Here is a 24,260-nt window from a genome sequence, read left to right as displayed (position 1 = left end):
GTTGGAGATCATCTCGTTCCAAGCCCCCTGCCATGGCAGGGACACCTTCCATTAGGTCTGCATGTTACTGATCCCGTGGCGATATTAATCTCATTGGTGTTGTTGTTGTGTCAAAAAAAAAAAAAAAAAACCTTATAGATTTTGGGGTTCTTCTCTCATTGGAGGAAGAGATAGAAGCATACAAGAATAAGTCATGAAAAACAGTGCATTTCACCAGCCTAAGTAAGGCAGTAGAGATTCACATTTTGGCCTTCTCAGCACTCCCATACTCACCCTTTCAGCAAGTCACCCAACCTCCTCTGCATCAGCTCACTTTGCCTTCAGCCACACTCACTAACCAGACAGATGTGACTCAAAGAAAGAGTAATTCATACCCGGGAAGTATTTAGTGAACTTTTAGGAAGAGATGTAATGCAGTGCTATGGTTGCAGAAAATGAGTTTTCCTCTCTGGTTTCTCACGTTTTTCGAGATGATTTTCAACTGAAGTTTCTTGATTTCCTGTGTGTGAAAAGATCACAAAGCATCAAGAGTATTTTCTATTTTTGTTATTATTTTCAGCCCTTACCACTCATCCTAGAATTGGAGTACCTGCCTGCAATCATGTAGCATTACCTATTAAGAGGCATCTGAGTGCTGCAAAAATGGACTAAAAATGAAGATGACACTACAGCTGTCACACACAATGGAACATTTTGAAGCTGTTTGTACTTGTTTTGTGCAAGGTGAGATCAGGAATTTCATCCACTACAGAACATCAACTTGCTAAGCACAAATCCTTTGTAGCCAGAAAAGTCACAATCTGTGTGAAACTCTGATCTAAGCAAGCTAATATAAGTAGAATGGAAGTGAGCCTAATGAAGACATTGGTTCTCACAGAGATGTAGCTGTATAAAATATGAGGGCTGTGTCGTGGATGAGGAACAAGAGCCAGTGACCCGGGTTGAGGAAGCCCCGCCATACAATCAGTTGCCAGCAGAAGAAACACGTTACGCTCTATTCACCGATGGTTCTTGTCGCGTCATAGGGCTGAAACGGAGGTGGAAGGCAGCTGTATGGAGTCCCACTCGACGGGTTGCAGAGGCTACTGAAGGAGAGGGTGAATCCAGTCAATTTGCTGAAATCAAAGCTATTCAACTGGCCCTAGGTATTGCAGAGAGAGAGAAGTGGCCAAGGCTCTATTTGTATACCGATTCTTGGATGGTAGCCAACGCTCTATGGGGATGGCTGAAGAGATGGAAAGAGGTGAACTGGCAGCACAGAGGAAAACCAATTTGGGCTGCGGAAGAGTGGAAAGATATCGCTACTCGGTTAGAGAAGTTACCTGTGAAGGTTCGCCATGTAGACGCCCATGTCCCCAGAAGTAGAGCTAATGAAGAGCAGCAAAACAACCAGCAGGTACATCAGGCTGCACAGATAGGGGAGTTGAAGATAGATCTCGACTGGGAGCATAAGGGAGAGTTATTCTTAGCACGATGGGCCCATGATGCCTCAGGCCACCAGGGTAGAGATGCCACCTATAAGTGGGCACGAGACCGAGGGGTGGATCTAACCATGGACAGTATCTCTCAGGTTATTCGTGACTGTGAGACGTGCGCTGCCATTAAGCAGGCCAAGCGGGTGAAACCCCTCTGGTATGGGGGGCGGTGGTCTAAGTACAAGTACGGGGAGGCCTGGCAGATTGATTACATTACACTGCCTCAAACCCGCCAAGGCAAGCGCTATGTACTAACCATGGTAGAAGCCACCACGGGATGGTTGGAAACCTACCCTGTGTCTCATGCTACAGCCCGTAACACCATCCTGGGCCTGGAAAAGCAGGTCCTTTGAGGCACGGTACTCCCGAGAGAATTGAGTCGGATAATGGAACTCATTTTAAAAACAGTCTTATTAATACTTGGGCTAGGGAACATGGCATTGAGTGGGTGTACCATATCCCCTATCATGCACCAGCTGCAGGGAAAGTGGAAAGGTACAATGGATTGTTAAAAACCACCTTAAAAGCATTGGGTGGGGGGGTCTTTAAAAAACTGGGAGCAGCATTTGGCAAAGGCTACCTGGTTAGTTAACACTCGAGGTTCCACCAACCGAGCGGGTCCTGCTCAGTCTGAGCTCCTTAATATAGTAGATGGGGATAAAGCCCCAGTGGCCCATGTCAGAGGTTTGTTGGGAAAGACAGTATGGATCAACCCTGCCTCGAGTACAGACAAACCCATCCGTGGGATTGTCTTTGCTCAAGGACCAGGTTATACATGGTGGATAATGCAGAAAGATGGAACAACACGGTGTGTACCTCAGGGAGACCTGATTGTAGGATGAGACTCATGTATGAATGTCATTATTTGTTGAATGTGAGACAGAAGGAAACTGTGTCAAAGGTGTGAGTAAGTGAAATGAAAGTTTTTACTGTATGTTCACGATATGGGATAAGGGGTGGAGTGTCGTGGGGTGACAGCCTTTATCCCAATATCGTGTGTTGTGTCTGGCATCTGCGCCTTTCCCCCTCCCTCCCCCGGCCGTCTTGCTGCGGCGGGGCGGGGAGGGAGGGGGTGAGGGTGACCGGGCACCTTGGCTTTTGGGCTGGTGGCTGCTAGCGTAGCTGCTTGCTTGCTTGCTCCTGCTGCTTGCCTTGGCCGGCCGCTGCTCGCTTGCTTTCTGCGCTGTTTTTTTCCCTCCTTTTCTTTCGTTCCCTCTTTCTTACCCTCCCCTGAAGATACTGTACCGGCTCCGGACCTGACCTGGGACGTCCAGGACCCCTGGAGTCTGCGAGAGAAGCTCAGCGCCCTCCACAGTACCGCCTGGTTTCTTTTTCTTTTCTTGTGTTGGGGAGTGTTCCTTTATTATTTGTCAATAAATAGGTTTTGTTTTCCACTTTGCTCCTCCGAGGAATTGCTTCCCGAACCCGGTATTGGGGGGAGGGGTGGTTGGAGGTTTGTTTTTAGGGGACTCCCTTTTGGAGATTTCCCCTAACTTGTCCTAAACCAGGACAGGCTGTTAGGAAGGGCATGCTCAGTGGTGGAGCCAAATTCAACATTTCATTCTGTGTATGATTATGAGACATGAAAGAATTTGGGGTGTTAGAAGGAATATTTTGGAATGAAATGAACTCATTTCTCCTACTTGACAACTTTAGATCCATTGCCTAAAAAGGCTGTATGCTGGGGAAAAAATAATACAAGATTCTAGAAGAATGTAGATTAAAAGTACCTGGTTAAATATTTTCCAAAAAAAAAAAAAAAAAACTGCATTTAAAATTAAAAGTCCTCAACTCCTTTCAAAGAATAACTAAGGATGTGATTCATCTGCCTCAATCTAACCTTCTGAGTCTGAATCTGAGATGGTCATCATCAGTTTCTTGAGATTAATATAGGAAAATAGGTGACATCTGGATACCATTCATTCCAGTGTAAGAGAGAGACAATGGGTGTGCTGCCACTAGTCATGCCTCTTTCTCTTGACTGACTATAGAAAGAGTTTCAAACAATTGGCTCAGACATAAGCACCAAATTATAACATATCTGGGGTTAGAAGAGATGAAACCCAGTATTAACCCTTTTAAATAATCTTTTTGCAGGAATGAACTAAGAACTCCCCAAATTAGACATTAAAGACAAAATCTAATCAGTTCCATTTAGTCTTTTAACTTTATACTACTAGTCTCTGGGGAAAGGCAAAGGAAAAATAAAGGTGAATAGAAAAGAACCTTGTGATTTTTCAGTTATATTGATTGGATTGCATATAAAAAGACTGTGCAGGACATAGCCATTTCTAAAATTTACGATAGAATTAAGAAATTCTTTTTTTTTCTTTCTTTTTGTGATGAAGCAGTGCATAACACAAGATGTTTGCAGCAAAAAAAAAAAAAAAGAAGAAATGTATGGAAAAAATCATGCAGTTATCAGTTCCTAGCCATATATTAACAATTAAAAGATAAGGTTATTATCTTAGGGAGAAATTCAGGCCATTTTCATTATAAATCAGCATTGTCTAGGACATTGCTTACACAAAACCCAGTGATTTGTAATGTTGTTCATGGCTACATTTCAGCATCTTCCTACAGATTCAGATTACAACTTCTTCACCTTTAACATTTTTAATAGAGTCTCATGGAAGGTACTTCACAGGAGGAATCTGGAAATGATACGCCAGAGCCACAAGAGTTACTTTGGATTGTATGGACCTGTTGAGCTGTAGTTGAAAACCCAGCACTTCTGTGAAGATACCTGAGTTTTAGAGATTTTTGAATTATTTCTGGATGAGCAGCAGTGAAAGATTACTTTTGTTTATATCCTGAATCAGTGTCTTTAAACAGAAGTTATTGATTTTACAGATGAACATAGGGAAGAAAAAGTTTCTGTCTTGGGGGAAAAAAAAGTATATATGTATATATGTGTATATGTATGTATGTATGTATGTATGTGTGTGTATATATATATATATACACATATATATATATATATATATATATACATACATACACACACACACACACACACACCTTTCTTGATAGGTACTGAGCATCTTGGGTGCTACAAATACCAATCTAACTGTAGAAAAATTTTTCTTTTCAGTTCCCTCTCCAAAGCAACAAAACCAACCTCAACATTATAAATGACATTTTTGGTGTCAAGTGAACTTTACCAAGCTCCTTTGAAAGACATAACCTTACTCTTTCTTCTCTTTCTTTTCTCTGTTTTTCTTTTTTCTTTTTTTTTTTTCTTTCCGTGAAATAGAAACAATCAAATTTACCTACTTCAAGCTGCATTGACAGGTGCTGAGGTAGACAGATATTGGACCTTCTCACAGTTAAGAAAACATTTAATTTAATGATTTTATATACAGTGGTCTTTTTTTTTTTTTTTTTTGGCTTTAGGTCTGTTGTGAGTATGGCAATTAAGATTACATCCCAGATAAATCAGGTGAGAGAGAGATTCAAAATTCTCAGCCCACAAATCTCATGCATTGTCTGCTACTGTCCCAAGTTCAAATAACATTTTTATATGTTCTTCATCCCAGCCAAGTGCATTTTGCCAGGACCTCAGGGGCAGGAAATTCTAGATAATATTTGCAGCAAAGACATGTGCAAGAGGGAAGGCATGACGAGGGATAGAATATATTTATTCAAGCTCTATCCCATTTTAATTTCCAGGATTTTGCCTACATGCTTTACTGATCCTGTGCTCAAAAATTAGACTTCTGTCTTTAAGTCTTATACTCCTGCTCTGGCTTTGAAGCTGTTATAAAGCTGGCAGCTTGAACATGACACAGCCATGCGGGCATGTTTTAAAGTGTCAGAACTAATACTAAGCCTTTCAAAGTTGCAAAAGAAATGTAATTTGCTTTGAGGGGTGGACTTATTATTGAGAAATATTGTTATAATCCAAATTTTTCATTAAATCTCTCTCCCTCCTTCCTTCTTTTGCTCTCTCTCTTTCCCTCAGACTTCAACATACATGAAGTCCTTGATGCTCATACTCACAGGCATACAAATATCTTTTTCTTTTTCTCTTCCAGTCCCTCTTATACCAAAAATAACTGACCCTTCTGATATCATATTTGAACTAGCAACTTGATTTAAGATGACATTATGACACTAAAAAAAGAACATAGAAATTCTGAAATCTTTTAGATAATGTTTTTTTTGCTAGTTTTCCAAAAAAAAAAAAAAAAGGCCCATTTAATGCTTAAGAATAAACCAGGTTGTGCTAAAACAAAACAACCTGATTTATTGGACTGTGTTGTCCTGATCCAATAATTTTAATACATGAAACTTTGAATTTTGCATAAAGCAAAATATTCAATAATCATTGCCACATCCTTATAGAGTCAGAAAATGAGATAAAATATCATTAGTTCACAATGCTCATTGACAACGAAGGATGAGAGAGGGAGAAAAAGATAAAGAAATATTTTCCTGTAATCAAAATAATGTGTTTTTTAAAGAACCCAGGTTCTGTGATGCATCCTTTCACTTTGGTGTTTTAGGATCCTAAGCAGGATCCTAACTTGAGTTAAAAGAAATGTGGCAAATTTCTACCTCTAGTCTTACGGAGCACAAAGTTCAGCATTTCTCCCATACAGTTACCGTATAACACAGAATCGTAGAATCATAGAATAATTTAGAAGGGACCTTTGAAAGTCATTTAGTTCAATCCACCTGTAGTGAACCCATATACAACACATACATATTTCTTCGAAGTCCCTTGGTTTGTTGATATTAAACTACATACTTTTTTTGAGAATGACATTTGGAACGAAGTTGGACTTTTGCCTATTATCATGGAGAGGAGCCACACAAGTAGAAATATTCTTTGATCTAACATATTTTTTGACTGCCAAGATAAGAAGTTTGCCTTTCCACTGATTTGTGAAATAATCCAGTGACTACTGAACCCCTAAGGAGGCAAAGAGAAGCATTTGCCCTGAGCACATTACTACTTTATCAGCATTGTTCTTGCTTTAATTTTAACAAAAGATTGCTAAAGTCTAAGAAAAGGCTGGACATCAGTATTATAAGGCTGGAAATCGCTCATATACATAAATACATGAGCAATTTTCCAAGGTGAAAGAGTAGGGCTTTCTTTTCTCTAAAAGTTATATTAATTCTTCTTAGTATGATTATATTGTATTAACCATACTGAGCTCCTATTCCTTTGTTTTAATATCTAGCCTTTGTTGTTATTAAGAAAGAAAAGTAAAAAAAAAAAAGCTACGTGTTTTAACTCTGTCTCAAGTCTTCAAAATTGCTATACTAGTTTTATAAAATACAGATTTGTATTAATCATACAGTTACCTCTCATTAATCAAATTCATATTTTAAAGCCATGAAAATAGGTTTTATTTCAAGTGTAAATTTAATTCTTAGAGAAAAGCAGAAGCACTGAAAAGAAAACCCTAAATCAGTTTGTCTGTAGATAATAGCAGTAAGAAAAACATCTTCTTATTAGTAGCATCTATCTTGGCAAAGTTTAATAACAAATTTAGTGTCCATAGATGCTGACAGTTTATAGTTTGTTAATGAGAGAAGAAATTATAATTTATCTGTATTTCAAGTTGTCATCAGATATCTTCTTGAACGATCAATGCATTTTAATACTCGTTCACTGAGAGAAATGCATTTGTCTTCCAAGGATAGGAAAATTAACTAAGAAATCTGTGAGATAAGCTTTTACTGTGGTTTCTATACCTTTTTCATTTCATTCCGTACATACATATATATATTACATATATACATATATATTAAAAAAATAAACTGATTTCTTTATATTCATACCTACATGTATACATATTTAGGTAGATATGTATTTGGATACAGATGGAATGAGCAGATCTGGGTCAACAACAAGTATCACAGTCTCAGCATTGCTCAAAATGAATCTCCCATAATAAATACAATACATTTATTTATACTTTCATGTATCTATCTCCATATGAGCATCCATGCACAATGGCATGTGTACATGTGTGCATAAAAAAAGAATTTGCTTACAGCTGTCTGTGTTCAAGCTTGCTTACAGTTGAATTGGATGGGTCCCAGAGTATAAAGAGCAGAAACTAATCCAGGAACCACTGAAGTTGTTAAACATCAATAGGATTATCTTGAAAAACCTAAAGAGAAAAAAATGTTCTTTGATTTCCACGCAGACAGGAGTTTGTTGTCTTTTGTTTTTTGTTTGTTTGTTTTAAATAACTACTCCCAGCTTTTTATTGGTTTTCAAGCTGCTCTTCCTATCGTTCTGTCTATATTGCCTGCATTTTACTTAGGCTTTCATGGGCCAATTTTAGCAAATGCTGTGACAAAATATACCACAATAATCATGCTCCTATTTACCCAAGGGCACCACATTTCTCATGTGATACACTTAGGATACTTTCCTTTTTTATCCATACCACTCTACTCTAGCAATATATCTGTTTCTTGTATTGAGGTTACAATATTAGGATTTTAATGTGCATGCAAAACTGCATAGAGGTTGTTTAAAAAAAAAACTTGAAAAAACAAGTTATATCCAAATTCACAAATTCAGTTGGAGATCTGTATCTGAAAGCAATGTGTAAAATTTAAATTATGCAGTAGCAGTAATAATTATTATTCCAAATTGCACCATTTTGCTTGAGGAAGATTTGGGTTTGCCACTCACTCTTTTTAGCAAAGCATGTTCTGACCTTGACTTTCAAACTACTGTTAAGCAATTCTTTCTAAGCCTTTGCAAAGATCTCTCCTTTAGAAGGTCTAACACAAATATTTGGAGTTTTTTGAGGGCTGAAAACATAAACAAGGGCATTTTCACATTTTAACAGATACAGTTGAGATAAGCAAGGCTCAGAAATAGCTTTTGCACAAATATAAGTGTTTCACCTTTTCCCATCCCTGTCCCATTTGAGAATAAGTAGCAACAAAAAATGTTTCTTAACACCCAGTGGTGTACTTAGTGCTGGCAGAAGTATGTGTCTTCTATGGATTTATGGTGAGAAATGTCAATATCAAAGTGTTTGTGACAGCTCTTATCTCTGCTCTGTTGGGCTTCACGTGTATTAAAGCTGAAAGCCAGCTTGCTTTTTCTTATTTTATGTCTGGTTTTTTTTGGAGCTCAGACTATTCAACCATCACAACAAGGTCGCACGAATGCATGGTGGATGTTACAAGCAGAATCATAAGTTTGGCCATTTACCTGAAATGAACCACACATGGGTGTTGGCTATTTAAATATTCATATCAAGAAAACAAAACATGAGAGTTTCAAGACTGGTTCTGATGAGGGATTCGCCTTGCCTCTATTGCCTCTCTAATTGTGACCATGAAAGATGCATAGGGAGGTGCAAAAGAAGCACAAGCAATAAGATATTTTATAATTAAGCTGCATGGAAGTTACCTCTACCCTGAGAAATATTTGTGTGTGTGGTTCATAATTTATAAAGGTTATACTCAGCCTGCATGCTAGGTTGACATTCACTGCCTTATCATTGACTGCTTCAGTGGCAACATTTACAAAAAATGAAATCAATTAATCAAAATTGAAATGTCTTCAAAAACATTATTGGACAATGCCACCAATAGATCAGATATTTTGCAGGCCTTTAGAAATAAATAAGATTCTTATCATGTGACTTCAGGAGTGCAAAGTCAAAACCTGCCATCCAACACCAGACCTGTGGTAACAATTCAGGAATCCCACACTGTCTCTGCCAGCATAAATGTGTCTGACTGCTCCTCCATGCACACACAGAAGTCCATAAGAGCCAGAAGCAGCAGCTTTGGGTGAATGTGAACTTGGAAGGGATGACAGGTATGGTGTCCTGTGCTGTCACCATGCACTGATTACAGTAATGTCCATCTCTACAGCCTTTTTGTTCAAGGAGTTTAATTTGCTAACCTGTACAACAGCTCTGTGAGGATGACTAGGTAATAACAAGTCTGGATCAAGTCTTTTCACCTTTATTCTCGCTCTTCCTCTGTCCCTATCTCTTGTGCTTAGTTCAAAGCATGCTTCTCCACCACTCATGCTGGCCAAGCAGTATTTTGTCACACAGTTATTCACTTTAGGGGAACATCAATAATATCTGCGCCTTGCAGCCACTGAACTTCTATTTTGAAGGGCTAAACTGGCTTCCCTAACAGAGAAACCTCACCTAGCATCTCTGTGCTCCTGAGCTCCACCAGCCAGTCACAGTCATACCATCTCCCTTCTGATGTTGTATTACTTAGGCTAAGGCCTTGTTTATGATCATACTGTTTCTAGGTCTGCCTGGGAACTCTGTGTAATACCAAAATATAGAAAATTAAAATAATGCTATGGAATTTACACCATTGTCAGTTCTTAAAAACACTTTTCACTGAAATCCACAGTAAACTATTAAGCAAAACAACAGAGCCATTTCTATAAGATAAGTATGATATCTCCAAACTTACTCTGTTGTTATGCAACAAATACAATAGGGACTGATTTATTGCAGTGCAGTTACTGGGGTTTGTATCCAGCTCATTAGCACAACTTCATCCTCCATACCACATCACATGCACTGACTTCCTACCTCCCTCCTCTTCATCTTCCCTAATTCAGGACAAGGATGTGCTCATCCCTGACAGCAGCACATTTTTATAGATTTTGAAGTTCTGAAAAAGATAATTTTATTATTTATTATCAGACAGTTAGGGCGTCATCTAGGTTGGCACATTCTGGGCAAGTACTTGCTAGAGAATCTTACTCTCAGAAAACATGTAAGAAAATGAAAACATGTAAGAAAATGAAAAGTAAGATTCTGCAAAATCCCATTTGAAATCTGCACTGCTAGAATAAAATTCCATCCAATTACTTATAAAGGACAATAATACAGGGTTAATGGAGAATGGGTTGACTTTTCATCTCCCCTACTCTTCTTTTTTTTCCCCACTGTCAATGTAAAGAGACAAAATTTGGTATTTTCAGTCAGTTTACCACCCCTAAAATAGTCTTCCTTCAGATCACTTAGAGAGAGGAGTTTCTATTTACATGCCTAGGAGACTTTTCCACAACAAACAGTTCTCTGGTGTCTTCAATTTTCATGAATAGCAGCAGCCTGGAAATCTGCAGTCATGAAGTCCCTCCTGTGGTTTGGTATCCTTCCCACAACTACCAAACAGAGGCCATCTCAGCTTCTTGGAGTGCAATTTTAAGGATGAGCTGTTTAAGCATAGAAACAAAAAAATTCTTCATCCATTTCTAGGAACAGAGGTTTTCTTTTGCTTCTTTGGTGGCAAATCACCTTCATCACTCTTCTCTGCCTGTGTTCAAGCTTCTCATTGGATCACAGCTATTTCAACATCTGTTTGTTTCAGCACATGCTTTTGCTCATGTCTAGTTTGAACCATTCCCCCATGCTTTCATGAATTACAGGAATATTTTAGTGTATCATAGTCCATCACCATGACCTTACAAAAGAATTTCAATTCAAAACTGAAACTGCATCTCTTAATTTTCTTCCCATCTGGGATTTGACTTTTTCTTCACTGACCTTGGCGTTTCTATATTGTTTTCTCTGCATGTCATCACCCTTTTCTCTTACCTGAGAGAGGATTGATATGTGTAAGGTTCATCCATGCACTGAAAAAGTTAATTTCTCTCCTTGGCCTGCAGATGGTCATGTGATGTCTGCTGGGCCCAGCCCAATCTCCTGTAGGTAGGATTGTGGGGGTCCCTCATTGCAAAAAAACAGGAAATAAAAAGAGAATTTTCCCGGTTTTCTCCTCTGTTAAATATGGTTTATAGAGGTGTGTCCAGCTTCTCCCATTGGTTCTGTCAAGCACGAAGGAAGTTGTAATATTTCTACAGAGATGTTCATTTCTGTAGTTGACATTTTTTCCTTACCAAAAATTCAATTAGGGCAAACACAGGAGAGAGACCCATCAGGAGCTCTACATCCAGCTCTGGAGCCACCAACATATGAACATGGACCTGTTGATGGAGCAAATCCAGACCTGAATCATGGAGCAAATCCAGAGGAGGCCATGAAAAAACTCAGAGGATTGGAGCACCTCTGCTGTGGAGACACACTAAGAGAGCTGGCATTGGTCAGCCTGGAGAAGAATCTGGAGAGACCTTCTAACACCTTCCAGAATTTAAAGAGAACCCTCAAGGGAGCTGGAGAGAGACTTTGGACAAGACCATGGAGTGATAGGTCAAGGGGAAATGGCTTCTAACTGACTTCAAATAGCTTCAAAGAGGAAAGATATTCAATAGATATTAGGAAGAAATTCTTTACTGTGTGGGTGGTGAAACACTAGAACAATTTGGCCAGATAAGTTGTGGATGCCCCATTAGAACAGATTTTTGTGGATATGGCAACAGCAAGGAATTCCACTTTCTAAGGACCTTGTTGTGTTGCAGTTTCTGAGCTACCTTTTTATATTGTACATAATTTTGGTGGTTCTAGTGATTGAGCAGGCAAAGTTGTGTCTTATGTTCATCTAAGGTAGCTCTCTCTGAATAAGTTACATTAAGTTAAATTCTGCTATATCAGAAATAAGAAAAAAACCTTAATTCACAGTTTTCCCACAAAACACCATCCCTTGAAATACTTTCTCTCTCTCAAGAATAAGGGAAATAAAGGTAGGTCAGATCCACCTACACAGTTATTTGTAGCAAGTGCTGGTTTCTGCTGAGTGACTATTCTCTGGTTGTTTAACAATACATTTATTCTTTGAGCACAGATGGCATTAGTACACCTAACTCTGTATTTGTAAGGTGCTATGATATGAAGATCAAAAGCTAAGAAATAAATACCAGATTATTATTATTATGAGTCATGGTATTCCTCACAACAATGAGTCATATTCTCTTTCCTATACAATTAAATGACAAAATGAGGTAGATGATGAAGTGCTAAAAGGAAATAAAAAAAATCAACCAACCAAACACAAACCAAATGACAAAACCAAAAAAACAACAAAGAAACAAAAAAAATGAAAACAAATTCAAAACCAAGAAATGATTGCCAAACAAACATAATCATGGATCTTGCAATATTTTCTGTTTTGGTGGACAATCAAAAAATTACAGCAGTTATAAATAAATTAGATTGGTGAGAACATCTATATATCTACATAATTTAGACAGTTCTCCTTCCTTTTAATTTCTATTTCCTTTCCCTTCTGTTTCCTTTTTGTTTCCCTTCCTGGAACTTCCTGGAACTTCCCTTCCCTTCTCTTCCCTTCCCTTTCCCAGTATTATGTCTGTCAAAGAAAGTGTATCTCACATTTCTCACTCCTTGCATACACACATGCACACAACTTACACACACACATAAATAAATAGAATTGCTTATATAAAAAGTGTTCAAGGAAAAGGTTGTGCTTGCCTGAAGCAGAGGCCAGATGCTTTGACTTCCAGCTTTCTTCCATCAAAGCTGTGCAGTTTCGAAATTAAAATCTGCAGCAATAATGAAACATATTAAAATGCATGCAAAGTCTTGAGGGCTTATAATATGCTAAAAACTGGCAATGCATGTTTACATCCATATATCAACTTGGATGTGCTGAAAAGATTTAAAGTGTAAAATATGCAAATATGTGTCATATTGTCACACTTGGTCTCCCTAATGGAACTCCCTTTCATCTCAACTCTCCTTAATTTCATGAATATTGCATGCCCCTCACACCTTTTACTCCTGCTGTTGCTAGGCTGAGAAGATTATGAAAATATGTTAATAGTAACTTTCATCAAATAAAAGTTGCAATATTGAAAATAATAAAAAAGTATCCTAAAATACAAATGGTTGAGTTTTTTAGCTAATTTTTCCCCACCGGAAGCTCAGATAACTACCAGCCAATTAAATTAATAAGGAAATAGTGGGGAAATTATAAAAATCCATGTATGTAAATTAATGAACTCAGCAAATATTTGTGTGCATGTGTGTGTGCATGTGCACATAAACATGACAAACATCTTGAGAAGTCTTTCTAGACAAAGAACCTCTGAAGGATTTTTGGCATTGCGACACTTTTGTTTAAGCACCAGACTCTTCCTCTTTTTTATTTTTTTTTAATTTACAAGGACTGCTAAGCAAGTTTAAGCATTTTACTTTTCCCCTCTCATTCATTATATAACATAGGTTTTTTTCAAGTTTTCAGAAACCAGCACTTCTTTAATAAACAGAGCTTTTTCGAAATCTGAGCTAAAACACCTTTTTTTTTTTTTAATAATAGCTCACCTATATTTTTTTTATGGTATGGATCATGTCTGGTAAATTGTTAATTGTTTCTTGGCATTGAAAGGGAGAGGGAGAGGAGAGGAGAGGAGAGGAGAGGAGAGGAGAGGAGAGGAGAGGAGAGGAGAGGAGAGGAGAGGAGAGGAGAGGAGAGGAGAGGAGAGGAGAGGAGAGGAGAGGAGAGGAGAGGAGAGGAGAGGAGAGGAGAGGAGAGGAGAGGAGAGGAGAGGAGAGGAGAGGAGAGGAGAGGAGAGGAGAGGAGAGGAGAGGAGAGGAGAGGAGAGGAGAGGAGAGGAGAGGAGAGGAGAGGAGAGGAGAGGAGAGGAGAGGAGAGGAGAGGAGAGGAGAGGAGAGGAGAGGAGAGGAGAGGAGAGGAGAGGAGAGGAGAGGAGAGGAGAGGAGAGGAGAGGAGAGGAGAGGAGAGGAGAGGAGAGGAGAGGAGAGGAGAGGAGAGGAGAGGAGAGGAGAGGAGAGGAGAGGAGAGGAGAGGAGAGGAGAGGAGAGGAGAGGAGAGGAGAGGAGAGGAGAGGAGAGGAGGCGTCAAAAACATCACAGTTGGCATAGACATGGTACAAGCAATGATTAAACATCATTTTAACAAAGTCACAGACTGTAAAGATTATTGGCTTTCTGGGCTGCAAGTGAGCAATGTCAGTTCACGTCAAGCTTCTTGTCAACCAAGACCTCCAAGTCCCTTCTACTCAGAGCTGCTCTCAATACATTATTCAAAGAAGAAATTGCAGCTCCTCCTCTGTTAATGTGTCAAGACATTAGGCTGGTGAGAATTTTGACAGAAAAACAGGTAGAAGTTGGATTGTTTCAAACACCTTTCAGAAACCTCTCTGCACTTCATCACTGCACTACCATGGTTGCTGTCGACAGATGGCATGGTGAAACCTCTCTGTAATAATCATGTAACTTTCTAAAACTGTTCGTTTTATTATCTGTCCTAAGCTCATCTATTTTTAACTACTGAGATTTATTATAAATGGAATAGCACAGCTTATAAGGTCGGGTAACCCTTGATTACAGCTACTGTAAATCAACCTAGATTCATTTTAATGAGACACTTTTTTTTTTTTTACTTTTATTTTAAATAGTTTTCAAAGAACAAACTTTTCATTGATTGTGCGTGAACATTTTTCAGTCTTTTCTCTACAAATTCAGCCAATGAACTTTCATATCTTATTTCCAGAAACTTTGAAAGTTTTAATTTTCCTTTTTTTTTTTTGACTGAACCATTGAAAATCTAAATAGACTGGTTTGTGTTTGAAATGGAAGTATACTTGAAACCATCTACTTGAGTTCTGTAAAGATCCTAAAATTTTGTGATGTGTAGGTTGGGTTACATAAAAAAAACCCATATGGATTAGACAATGAAAGCATTGTAAGCACTTCCACTGCAATTTAAAGGGATTTTACTCTGCATTAATTTATAATAATCCCATGGGTTGGACATCTCAAGCTAGTTGAACTGGAAATTTTCAAAGAACAGGTTCCCAGAGAGGGTATTAACCAAGCAGTCTACCTATAACTCACTCTGGGGCTCTGACAACAGATCAGAGGTTCAGACTGATGCTATATCTGCTTTTAAATTTCCTGGAAAAGTCCATCACTTATTTTCCAGCAGAGGTCCTGCTGAAACAATGACTACTGGAGTTTCAAAACTGGACACAGACTTAGCACCAGGAGTTCCCATTCAGACAGAGTTTTAGTTAGTGATCAGTAGGAGTAGGTCTGCCTACTCAGGTTGTCTTTGGTCCGGTGTATGATACAGTTTTTGTTAAAAACAAGCCTGTGTCAGCTGAAGGGATGAAGAGCAGCCTTTCTTCTTCACTTCTTCACCATTTTGCTCCCATTCTTTTGAGAGTTCTCATTGCTGGATTGAATCTCCCTGGGTTGCTGCAGCCCGTTTCTGATGTTCTAGTTGAATGAAAACTACTGACAGAGTAAGGAAAAAGCGCCTGCCTCTTTTTCCCCATTAATGCTGTCTTCTGTTTATCTGTATGCAGAAAACTCAACATCTGAAAATATGTGTGATTAGATGGCATGTGCATTCTTTAAGAGACTTTATTTCTTAGCAAGGCTTCTGAAGAGTCTATTTCTTTTAATTTTTCATAAAGTGTAGCTTATGAAAAATTTAAATGAAATCATTTAGTAGTGATTGCTCCATAAACACAACATGAACTCCTTTAAAATTCCAATTATATAGGCGCTCACCTTTTTTAAGTGGTTTTGAATGAAAATAGTGAAGTGCAGCTACACTCCTTTCAGATGGATGGGGTGTAAAACCAAGGGCTTGACAAATTTCAACCATTAGAAATCAGTGGTTTCCCCCACACACCTCGTGCAAATACAGCATGTATAGCCAGATGATCTGGCTAAATTCCAAATCGAATAATTACATTCTATCTACTTAAAATGCTCCCATCACTTTCACTTGCAGGCAACATTCTTCTTCCTTTCCTCCCCTCTGATGATGACATATTTCACCATGGAATTAGTGGCATTTTGGTGGTTGTTAAAATAAGAATTGCCCTGCATTTACACACTTAGAGGAGACAACAGGAGAGAAGCTGACAACTTCCAGACTGCTGACAGATATGGAGTTATGGTATCATGGTCAGTGTGAGATGTATGTAGAGAGCACAGCAAGATGGTTCCACCTGAGTCAATAAAGTTCTATTATTTTGCACCCTTTGGAAGACGAAATCTAATAGATTAAAAAACATAGGCCTGATCCTGACCCTTGTGAAACATGAGATCAAATCTTTCAAGGTAGACCAGCTTAACACATGGGAAAAATGACCAAAAGCAAAATATTCTACTTCACTGCCTTCAAGGAGAAGACTCTTGTATTTAACTTCAGGCATGTACTCTGTTTTTTGTGAAAAGGGTAACTTGCTGGAACAGAGAATTAATTTCAATTTTCGTGTGAGAACCAAACTCATTCTAATAGTATTGAACATCTCAAAAAAGAAGTTATGTGCTTTTAAACACAAACTTGCAGCAAAGTTTCAGCATAAATATTTCTTAATTTGAGCACAAATTCATGATTTCTATTGGTCTGAGAGTGTACTCAGTAGCACACCCTTTATCATGCTTTTTGAGTACATTCCCCGTTCCTGAGAATAATTGCCCTTTTACTAACGTCTATATAAAGAGAAAATGCTTGTCAGAGTTTTCGTATTAAACCAAACAAAAGGTAGATAGATAATGTTTTCTCAGATTTAGAAAACATACTGGCAGACATATTTTTCCATTTTTCAACAGGCCTTATTTTTAACATATATTTCTCTCTGTAGCATAAGCGTGTTACCCCTTGCTTCTCATCGACTAGGGAGGATAATTCATTCTTTCTCCTTTTACAATGTCCCTTTACATATTTGTGAGCAGATTTTTTATGTCTCTCCTCAATCTCCTTTTTGCCAGACTGAACATGGCCAGCTCTGTTAACCTTTCCTCAAACTGGAGGCATTATTTTCCAGTCCTTTTTATTATTCTCTTTCTCTTCTCAGAATCCATTCCAATCAGTCTTTTCTTTTTGAAATATAGTGCATAATGCTCCATTGTGGCATTGGTTTCCTAGAAAATAAAGAGGGAGAAAGAAGGAGAGAAAGAGGAACATGTCAACATTTGGGAGTTCAAAAGTGAAGTTCATTGCAGTTTAACTGCATGGGCTCAACATGCGTGGAAAGTTTCAGGACTTAACTGTTATGAAAATAGTATACATGTGATTGAAATCAGTGTGGTGATAATTCAATGATTAAAAATATACAGATCTTTTCATCTATGTAACTATTTTTTTTTTTTTTCACTACCCAGTCTCTATAAAGCCTCCAATAATGCATGTGAGATTTTGATCTTGCAAAGCCTAATATAAATGACCAATTAACCATGTTCATCTTCCTGGGCCTTTCATCCACCATGTGAGAAAGGCTATGAATGTTCTTGGACCAACATAACATTCAAGACAATTCTGTAATGGAAAAATTATTTTCCTAGGACCCTCTTGATGATTTTTTACCATAGTGTTCCATATGTAGCATTTGCTGAACTTGTCTTTACAAAGTGCAACTAATTCTTTTCCCTCTTACTTACCTTAAAAATTTTATTTTTGCTGATTTAATGCTGTTCCTTCACATATCCAAGACTGTCATGCATTTTCTTTCCAAATGAGATTCTTGGAAGATATTAATTACCTCTAGAGGAATTTAATGCATTCTGTTCCCCAAGTTGCTAGCCAAAGCCCAGGACCTCAGGGAAGTTGCCTGTGAACTTCACACTGTTTGACAGCAAGTGTCAGACACAGTCAAGTTGGGTCCACAATTCCAGGCACAGATTAGATAATTGTCTGGGCAAATGTCAAACGATAACTGTGTGTGTACATAATTATCCAATCTGAACATGTAACCCCCTTAATGCTTGCAAATTAGGCATGCAACTTCATCTACAAGTTACTTGAATGTGTTTTCACACTCATCTAGCTAAAAAGTCAGGCATACAAACTGTAATAATTATGCTATTGCTATGATTCTACTCTCACTTGTGAGAGTCTAGATTGCACATTTTCATTCAGTGACAATTCTCACAAACTGTATAAAAGTCTTTTAAGTTTGAGTAGAATCAGGTGCTCGGTTTTTAGTTTCAGTCTCTGAATTTCAGATGCACTATGGAAATAGCAAGTGGAATCCATATTTAAAATGTGATTGAAACCGTCACCTGTTAAGCTATTTGTTTCTTTCTGCATTGTCTGGCTTAAGCCAGAGGAAAATTAAAATATATATTTATGCTATGTGCTGAGCTTTAAGTTATTAAGCCCCCCAAATCAATGTATTCATACTTTTTTCTTTACTTTCTGTAATCCTCTCTGCTGGACCTAGGAAAATAGACTAAAACATTTCAGCTTCTGTTTACACTTGTAATCCCCTTCTCGTTCTCATTCAGATCACTCATAGACATGCTGATGGAAAGCCCATTGAAATCCACAGAAAAGATTTCCTTTGACACCAGTGATTGCTGGATCAGGACACAAGTTGCCCAGACTGCCAGGGAATCATTCTGCTCCTTGCTCTGAAAGACAAAAAAAAAAAATTGTATTTGTTATGGGGCAGAGAAGAACATTCCAATGCATTTGAAGTGTGATGCCAATTAATACAGTACTAAAGAGGACAACTTTGCTGGCCTGGAGTCCCACTGATATGCTTCCTCCAAATCCCACAATGTAACTGTCCTTTTCAAGCTCATTTGGACTTTCTCATGAGTTCTCAAAAAACGAATGTAAAATGTTCCCTCACACTTCTCCCGTCAGACTCTTTAAGAGTGTAGATTAAATTTCATCAGCCTTTGCTGATTTGACAGTGTTCAGGTTATCCCATATTCTTTAACCTGGGCTGTCCTAATTCTACCTCCTGGCCTCTTTCTCCCTTTGTTAACTATCATTGCCTTTTCACTGTCAGCTCAAGCATCAAACCCATCAAGCATTTCAGAATTCTCCTTACCATCTATTATCTGCTTCTTCCCCTTCTGCTAAGTAGCAGACTTAACATTTTCTTTTGTCCACGCTTCACTTCTTAGACTCTTGGAGAACTTTTTCTTGATCCATTTTACTTCGTTTGCTAATAGCCCCTCATTTTGTGCCTTTGACTTTCTGACTTCTGCTCTTACATGTCCTTACTTTTCTCCTGTAAGGGACCCTGTGTCAGAGACTGTGAACCAATTTCCACTGTGCTGTTTCACATTTGAATGGAATGTTAAATATTTAAACAGCAAAGTTCTTCTTTTGGTTGTTAAATCAGTATTAAGTGATAGTCAGAGCCAGTATTCAGGGAATAGAACAGTCCTCTGACTCACAGTCTCTAGTAAATTGCATTGGGGCCAAAAAGCTTTTAAAAAAGAAGATATTGTACTTGAAGATTTTCATACTTTTTTCCTCTACAGGAAGCTTTAGTGTAAGTTTTTTTCTGTTCTTTGAAAAGCAAATAAATAGTTTCAGGTTGTTTTTTTCTTTTAATTAAAATAATGTGGTTTAAAATAAAACACGAATAAATAAATTTTTTGTTGTTGTTTCTCAAAAGTTTCACTTAGATTTTTTTACTGCTTCTGCTGACATTCTGAATATTCAAAAAATTGATAAGAAGTTTAATTTGGAAATACTTTGACTGCAAAAAAAAAAGTGGTTTCCATTTCAGGGTGAGAGAAAAAATGTCATGGGCTTTTTTAGTAGTTAGACTGTTATATTCAAAATCACAGGGTTCTGTTTGGTTTTTTTTTTTCCTCCATGCATAACAGTGTTTAAATAAGGATATGTTTTTCTTACTGAATTATTTAAAAAAAAATCAGAAAGACAAAAATGCAAACCCCCTCAAAAAACATAACAATCCCCCATTCCAGATTCCCAGAACTATACAGGAAAATAAATAATTTTCAGTGCAAAGACTTTGGCTATATACACTGCTGACTATAACACCTCTCCTCTCACACACTAGCCAGCAGAGATGGACACTGTAGAGAAAATCTTTGAGTAGGAGGTCCTGTGGCTGCATTTCCAGGAATGTGAAGTTCTCTTTGGGCTGCATGGGCATTTGCATAAAAAATCTTTCCTTCCACCACTCTGGATCTGAAGTTTTTAAATATGTTTCTGATGCAAGACCAGCAGATGAAGCTGTGCTTTGTGCACTGCCTCAAGTAAGGCATCCACTGTCACATATGGATTGGTGTGCACATTCCAGCGTATTTGTGATGAAGTTTAAATGCCTAAGGCTATAAATACATGACTAACTGTCTAAAAGTGTCTGAGCAGGTTAAGTATGCAATTTCTCTTAAAAGAAGTTCATCTAAAAATCTCACAAAGCTTCTAATGGATTTTTTATCAATATGATACCAATTATATTTACATTATGATACAGAGTAAAAGGGGGTAATTTGTCTCTTGGGAAGGCTGAGGAGAGAATGTAGCATCCCAAAAGGTATTTACAAGAGAATAAAGTGGATAACAGCCTTCATTCACACACTTAAAATTCAGAATTCACTGCTTGTTCTCAAATAACTTCCAATTTTGAAGTTAACAATTGCTCACATAACAATCCTTGTCTTCAGTATCAAATGGTCTTTGTCGTGTTAATCTCTGGATAGAAATCTATTGGTCTTGGCTTCATAAGCTAAGTTGGTTTTTCTTTGACATCCAAAGCAGGGTGGAGTTTCATATTGAAGAGAAGAAGGAAACATCTTTCAAGAAAAGAATGACAGCATTCCAGATGCTGCAGCTGTTTTTATATTGTGTTCTCTTTTCCATTAGTATTCCTCCCTCTAGATCTATTTTTACTTTGTTTTCCTTTTTCCCCCAGACAGTAAAGGAGTTGATGAGACTGAGAATTTACCCTCAGCAATGGCTACAGTTCTGCTGTGCTTGTCAAAATCTGTGTGGACACTGATTATTGCCAGAGGGGTTTTAGTTGTTGTTTGGTGTGGGTTTGTTTGTTTGTTTGTTTGTTTTGGTTTTTTTGGTTTTTTTGGATATAATTTACGGGTGATCAAAAGGTAAAGAAACTTGCAGAGTTAAAGAAACAGATTTTGAACAAAATATTTGCAGTATTTGTTTTTCTACAATACAGATGATCAAGAGTTGGAGGAAAAAATAAAGAGATTACCTGAATGTCATTAAAAAAATGAAAGCTAAGAGAAACAAGGGAAGTTCTGGGAAGTTCCAGGAAGGGAAGTTCTGGGAGAAGGGAAGTGAATATTTGCTGCTGCCAGGAAAAAGAATTACTCTATTTAACTTTCTGGGGTTTTTTTTCCCTTTTGATGCTGTTCCTGATTTCTTCAGATGGAAGTGAAATGAAACAGTTCCATTGTGTAAACCTTCTATTTAATAAAAAATTATGTAGGGAGTAAATTAATTAAACTAGCAATAATATATCAACAAAATTGAACCTGTAATTGCTTATCATTGAAAAAAAAACCACAGAGGTGGAACTAAGATTTGAGTACTGTTATAAGAACTATCTGTAGAATTTATTTAACGTTTACCGCTTCTCTACCCTATAAAATACAGGAATCAAAGTTTCATCTTCTGTAAAATTATTTTAAATAAAAATATTTTTTTATTTAAAAAATGAAAAAAAACAGACCAAAAAAGTAGGAAATGTGTAAAAAATATAAATATATGATGACCTAGGCATTCAGTAAAAGAAAACCTTGCTTTAATATTAATGCATATTTATGCTTAAAAATATTTTAGAAATTTTGACTGCCAGACTAAAGTGCTCTTTCTCAAAATCTATGTATTTAATTTACCTATTTTAATATAAACTACATTTATTCTCCAGACTGTGTCTGCTATTAGACTTCTCCCCTGACTGACCTGATGGACTGCAGGACCCTCAGTGACCTATACAAGGTCTCTGCCTAATATCACTGCTCAGTCTGTTACAAACACTGGATCAGACATCCTTTGGGACCTCAGATTTCTGTAATAAATGGACAGAAATTGCTCCAGGTAAAAATCTCTTTAAATGAACACCGAGAAAGATCTTGACTACACCTCCTGCATATGAGCACAGCTTTGGCAAAGGATGGAGTTAAGGACTGACTGTTGAAGTCAAGACATATCCCTGTTGCTGTTTGCTTTGCTGGGTGAGTCTGGGTATGTTTATCCATTTCATTTTTGTATGCAAAGGGGAGACACAGCCTCCTCCAGCCTTTCCACAGGAGAAGGTTGAAGCAGTTGTATTTAGATAGAAGAATGGCTTCTACTCTTTTCAAATCAATTGCAAAATCCTTTAGAGGCTCTGCATCTTATTATTATTGTACCCATTTTCAGATGTGCAAAGATATAAAACCCTTCCCCCAAAATAAACAATAGAGATATAACACAACAGATTATTTCTTAAAATTTGTGTGATTTATTTTTAATATATATATATATAAAATTAAAGTATATATATATTAAAGTATATATATAAAATATATAAGTATACATATCTGTGTGTATTTATATGTGTGCATGTGTGTATATATATATTAAAAAGTGCATATACATATATACATATTTAAGAAAACCCAGAGGAATTTGCTTGCAGAAACATGCAGATCTATTGATCTATTTTCTTGTGGTTAAAGCTCCTTTTTTTTCTTTTTTTTTTTCCCCAAATTTGGTTTTGAGTGAGTGTGAACAAGGAATAGATCAAAACTGTTATCTGGCATATTCCTTGTGTGTTGAAGCATTCAGTCAGCCCAGGTTTGGAAACTGCAGGGAACCTCAGTGCTTTTTGCACAGTGAACTCAGAAGAGATTTTATATAAATTTCTTTAATATTTTTCTAGTTTTATTTCTTGCAATTTCTACTGTGGTTTACCAACTCCTCTGAATCCTTTCAAGTGTTAGTCCCTCTCTCCACTGGAGATTTTCTTTACCTATTATATTAGTACTCTAGTGGCCACTGGAGTTATTCTCCCTTTTCATATTTCCTTTGTCCTGTATATTTTTAATATCTACTCCCCAGCCCCTCTCCACAGTAAACCACACAAACCTCATGCTCACATCTGTGGTTTTGTTAATTTTGAGCGTTTAGAATTATACCGTTGGACTTCTATTCTTTTGATCAACTGTTTTTCTTTTCTCAGTTATGTTTCATCAGCAAATTTTGTGTGTATTTTATGCCTACCTTTGAGCTGCTGGTACATAAACTGAACACAATTGGTTCTTGTACTGATCCTGTTATCACAAGGGACACTTGAAAACCTCAGTTACCCCAAAATTGTGGACACTGCAGTTTTAGCATCTTTCTAAAGAGTAAAAAAAGCTTATTTTTGCAGGTTACCAAGTTTTCATTAAAAAATATATATTGCCATTTTTTTTCCCTTCTTCTTTCACTTGTATTGCTAAGGTGGCCTTAGACTAAGTAAGATAATATGCTGTTTTCTTTTCAAAGGTGAGCTGAAAAAACTAAAGTGGAAATTGAGTTAAGTTTGATTTATGTGTTGTATGTGCCCCACCAGCCAGTCTGTGGGGGAATTCATCATGTGGAAAAGATGTAGATAGCCTTTTCTGAACTGAAGGTTACTCTTTGTTGAACTCCTGCAGCTCCTGGCATGCTGACACAAACTGAGAATACATCACAGTTGCATTGCAGTTACTCCAATATCAAGCCCCTAAACCAGTACACAAGGTTTTATTGGGTAATTTTTACTTTACTGCTAGTGTTGTCATATGTACCTATAGAAGCTGGATATCAATATTTAAGTTCAGGGTCACACAGAACTTGCAAACCTTTGCACACAGATGGTGAAGGTGTAGGCTGTTGGCTGGATTGTTTTGGGAAGGAAAAGCTGGGGTTTGTGTGTATGACTGCATGTGTAGGGGAAGATAATATATCCAATTTTCTTCATGCCTATCCCTATAATCTTTCCAAGTTAGCAATTGAGGGAATCTCCAACACAAAGCAGCTAAATTAAGGTCACAGAGAAGATAGTAAATGCCAGCATTTCATATCTTTGCACTGCTTAACTTTGTAAGATTGATGATTGTCTAATTTGCTATTGTATGAAATTTACAAAAAACAGATAAAAACTCCCAAGAA

The sequence above is a fragment of the Fringilla coelebs genome, assembly GCF_963513975.1.
Source record: "Fringilla coelebs genome assembly, chromosome: Z".
In the NCBI taxonomy this organism is placed as follows: Eukaryota; Metazoa; Chordata; class Aves; order Passeriformes; family Fringillidae; genus Fringilla; species Fringilla coelebs.
This window is presented reverse-complemented; position numbering follows the sequence as displayed.